Consider the following 5,000-nt stretch of genomic DNA (forward strand, 5'->3'; position numbering starts at 1 on the left):
GCCTTCGAACCTCTAACTTTCGTTCTTGATTAATGAAAACATACTTGGCAAATGCTTTCGCTTCTGTTCGTCTTGCGACGATCCAAGAATTTCACCTCTAACGTCGCAATACGAATGCCCCCGCCTGTCCCTATTAATCATTACCTCGGGTTCCGAAAACCAACAAAATAGAACCGAGGTCCTATTCCATTATTCCATGCACACAGTATTCAGGCGGGCTTGCCTGCTTTAAGCACTCTAATTTGTTCAAAGTAAACGTGCCGGCCCACCGAGACACTCAATAAAGAGCACCCTGGTAGGATTTCAACGGGGTCCGCCTCGGGACGCACGAGCACGCACGAGGCGGTCACACGCCTTCGGCTCGCCCCACCGGCAGGACGTCCCACGATACATGCCAGTTAAACACCGACGGGCGGTGAACCAACAGCGTGGGACACAAATCCAACTACGAGCTTTTTAACCGCAACAACTTTAATATACGCTATTGGAGCTGGAATTACCGCGGCTGCTGGCACCAGACTTGCCCTCCAATAGATACTCGTTAAAGGATTTAAAGTGTACTCATTCCGATTACGGGGCCTCGGATGAGTCCCGTATCGTTATTTTTCGTCACTACCTCCCCGTGCCGGGAGTGGGTAATTTGCGCGCCTGCTGCCTTCCTTGGATGTGGTAGCCGTTTCTCAGGCTCCCTCTCCGGAATCGAACCCTGATTCCCCGTTACCCGTTACAACCATGGTAGGCGCAGAACCTACCATCGACAGTTGATAAGGCAGACATTTGAAAGATGCGTCGCCGGTACGAGGACCGTGCGATCAGCCCTAAGTTATTCAGAGTCACCAAGGCAAACGGACCGGACGAGCCGACCGATTGGTTTTGATCTAATAAAAGCGTCCCTTCCATCTCTGGTCGGGACTCTGTTTGCATGTATTAGCTCTAGAATTACCACAGTTATCCAAGTAACGTGGGTACGATCTAAGGAACCATAACTGATTTAATGAGCCATTCGCGGTTTCACCTTAATGCGGCTTGTACTGAGACATGCATGGCTTAATCTTTGAGACAAGCATATGACTACTGGCAGGATCAACCAGGGAGCTGCGTCAACTAGAGCTGAGCAGCCGGCCGCCCGGGAGTGTGTCCCGGGGGCCCGCGCGAACACGCAAGCGTCCGCTCAATTATTCTGCAAACAGGAGGAGGCTGAGCTCCCCTGCACAACACACCTCGAAACCCTCTCAGGTCCCGGCGGCGCGCAGCGCCGTCCTAAGTACTTGGTCGGGTTCGAGAGAGGCGCAATCGCCCGGAGTTAGGCGAGTAGACGCTTTAGGTGCGACCACCCGTGCTCCCAACTGAGCTTGCCGCTGCCGACAGAGGCCCGGGAGCGTGCTGTCGTGGCATTGCCGGCGGGAGACAACACGCGCCACCTACGGTGACCGGCAGCTCCAACGCCAGCGCCACAGAAGGACAAAAGCCCTACTTGGGTGCCGAAGCGAACTCTCCCAGCACAGCGCACGCGCCAACACGTCCGCACAGCTGCGATACAAACCACCTGCGAGAACCGCTGGGGCGACCGAGCAGCAGACGGCGTCGCGGCGCCGAGCGCCGGGCGGCGGCGCATCCTCAGCGCACAAAGTCCTCAATCGGACCAGCACACTGCAGATGGCCACCGCGCTTCGCACCGGGCCCGCGAGGACCTACTTTGGCCGCAAGGCGCCGCGAGCAGGGGGCGCCGGCGCGCAGCTGCGCCGCCTGCCGCGTCCGTCGGCCGGCGCGCCTGCCACCGGCCGCCCCCACCAGCCGGCTGTAGCGCGTGCGCCCACGCACCGCGCTGCCAGCACGCCGGGCGGCCCCCCCTCACCGGCCGGGGACGGTCCCACCCAGCCACCGCCGCGTATCGCCTCACACCCAGATCCCCTTTCACGTTCGTGGGCATGGTGGGTCCCCTTTCACGTTCGTGGGCATGGTGGGTATCCCTGAAACAACCGGTTAATAGCTCGACCGATCGTCGCCAACACTGATTCACCTCTAGCGAGAACAACCGCACCACAACGGGTTACCGGTTGTTCATTTGCGTAACGTCACCAGCAAACGTACACGTCCATCGCCATTTGCAACGAGTATTGCATGCCTGTGTCAGGTGTCACAACACACTACGTCTGCCCACATAGACGCAACAACATGTGCACGCCTAGAGAACACGTGGAAGGTAGACCCCGTACGTATGCGGTGTCCATTGCGCGAACGACTGTCAGCCCGCCTCTGCAGCATGTCGCAGATGTGGAACGCGGTGCAACATGCTATCACGGTGTGTGAGAAGAGACGACTACGTCCGAATACACGCTCCACTACATCAACAGACTGCTCATGCTGATCGCCATCCAGGGCGTCCGTTCCTCCCACACGTCTGTATGGCGTACCACACTGCAATCCAGCTCTTATAGGGAGACGACACGTAGCTGCGTGCACAATATTTGGACTGTATGGTCCGCCGTTGCTAGGCGCTGTCGTCATACGGTCACATGGGCCACGATGTATCATTCAGTACATACGGAGCAATGTGCAGTACAGTTTGTGGGTTTTGCGTACATCGGCGGACAGGTGACAGGCCGTACCACAACGTAGGCTGAGTACGTCGGCATGCGAAGGGCATTGAACATGCAAACTTCTCACCGACCAGCTTGCGAAGGCAGGGGGGAAGGGGGGGGGGGCATGTACGTCCTGCTGCTATCCACACTACAGTGTATAGCAGGAGCATGTGGAAAGTCAGCAACACCTGCAAGGTGTTTAACATGACGCGATACACAGGGGACCGGGCAGTGCGAGTAGCGAACTATATTGCGAGGGTTGCGGTTAGGCAACACTACACTACTTTAACGGGTTGCATAACAATTACAGAGCAGGTTCAGCGACAACGTGCGTCAGGTTAAGGCGCAATATAGTTTAGGTTACGGCGCACTTTAGGTTAGGTTAAGGCACATTATAGGTTAGGTTAAGGCACAACATGGGTTACGTTAAGGCACAACATGGGTTACGTTAAGGCACAACATGGGTTAGGTTAAGGCACAACATGGGTTAGGTTAAGGCACAACATGGGTTAGGTTAAGGCACAACATGGGTTAGGTTAAGGCACAACATGGGTTAGGTTAAGGCACAACATGGGTTAGGTTAAGGCACAACATGGGTTAGGTTAAGGCACAACATGGGTTAGGTTAAGGCACAACATGGGTTAGGTTAAGGCACAACATGGGTTAGGTTAAGGCACAACATGGGTTAGGTTAAGGCACAACACGGGTTAGGTTAAGGCACAACATGGGTTAGGTTAAGGCACAACATGGGTTAGGTTAAGGCACAACATGGGTTAGGTTAAGGCACAACATGGGTTAGGTTAAGGCACAACATGGGTTAGGTTAAGGCACAACATGGGTTAGGTTAAGGCACAACATGGGTTAGGTTAAGGCACAACATGGGTTAGGTTAAGGCACAACATGGGTTAGGTTAAGGCACAACATGGGTTAGGTTAAGGCACAACATGGGTTAGGTTAAGGCACAACATGGGTTAGGTTAAGGCACAACATGGGTTAGGTTAAGGCACAACATGGGTTAGGTTAAGGCACAACATGGGTTAGGTTAAGGCACAACATGGGTTAGGTTAAGGCACAACATGGGTTAGGTTAAGGCACAACATGGGTTAGGTTAAGGCACAACATGGGTTAGGTTAAGGCACAACATGGGTTAGGTTAAGGCACAACATGGGTTAGGTTAAGGCACAACATGGGTTAGGTTAAGGCACAACATGGGTTAGGTTAAGGCACAACATGGGTTAGGTTAAGGCACAACATGGGTTAGGTTAAGGCACAACATGGGTTAGGTTAAGGCACACCATGGGTTAGGTTAAGGCACACCATGGGTTAGGTTAAGGCACACCATGGGTTAGGTTAAGGCACAACATGGGTTAGGTTAAGGCACAACATGGGTTAGGTTAAGGCACAACATGGGTTAGGTTAAGGCACAACATGGGTTAGGTTAAGGCACAACATGGGTTAGGTTAAGGCACAACGTAGGTTAGGTTAAGGCACAACGTGGGTTAGGTTAAGGCACAACGTGGGTTAGGTTAAGGCACAACGTGGGTTAGGTTAAGGCACAACGTGGGTTAGGTTAAGGCACAACATGGGTTAGGTTAAGGCACAACATGGGTTAGGTTAAGGCACACCATGGGTTAGGTTAAGGCACAACATGGGTTAGGTTAAGGCACAACATGGGTTAGGTTAAGGCACAACATGGGTTAGGTTAAGGCACAACATGGGTTAGGTTAAGGCACAACATGGGTTAGGTTAAGGCACAACATGGGTTAGGTTAAGGCACAACGTAGGTTAGGTTAAGGCACAACGTGGGTTAGGTTAAGGCACAACATGGGTTAGGTTAAGGCACAACATGGGTTAGGTTAAGGCACAACATGGGTTAGGTTAAGGCACAACATGGGTTAGGTTAAGGCACAACATGGGTTAGGTTAAGGCACAACATGGGTTAGGTTACGGCACAACATGGGTTACGTTACGGCACAACATGGGTTACGTTACGGCACAACATGGGTTACGTTACGGCACAACATGGGTTACGTTACGGCACAACATGGGTTACGTTACGGCACAACATGGGTTACGTTACGGCACAACATGGGTTACGTTACGGCACAAATTAGGTTAGGTTACGGCACAAATTAGGTTAGGTTAAGGCACAAATTAGGTTAGGTTAAGGCACAAATTAGGTTAGGTTAAGGCACAAATTAGGTTAGGTTAAGGCACAAATTAGGTTAGGTTAAGGCACAAATTAGGTTAGGTTAAGGCACAAATTAGGTTAGGTTAAGGCACAAATTAGGTTAGGTTAAGGCACGATATAGGTTAGGTTAAGGCACGATATAGGTTAGGTTAAGGCACGATATAGGTTAGGTTAAGGCACGATATAGGTTAGGTTAAGGCACGATATAGGTTAGGTTAAGGCACGAT

At 52.2% G+C, this 5,000-nt stretch overlaps 1 non-coding gene across 1 annotated transcript in view; it reads right to left on the bottom strand.

Moving 5' to 3' along the window:
• LOC126436243 (small subunit ribosomal RNA) overlaps positions 1 to 1,094 on the bottom strand; it is a 1,909-nt gene extending 815 nt beyond the window's left edge. Inside the window, exon 1 of the ribosomal RNA XR_007580530.1 lies at positions 1 to 1,094. This exon is cut by the window's left edge and continues 815 nt beyond it. This is a non-coding gene — a ribosomal RNA (small subunit ribosomal RNA).
• Between the last annotated feature and the right edge of the window lie 3,906 nt (positions 1,095 to 5,000).

The sequence above is a fragment of the Schistocerca serialis genome, unplaced genomic scaffold (genome assembly GCF_023864345.2).
Source record: "Schistocerca serialis cubense isolate TAMUIC-IGC-003099 unplaced genomic scaffold, iqSchSeri2.2 HiC_scaffold_1233, whole genome shotgun sequence".
NCBI lineage: Eukaryota > Metazoa > Arthropoda > Insecta > Orthoptera > Acrididae > Schistocerca > Schistocerca serialis.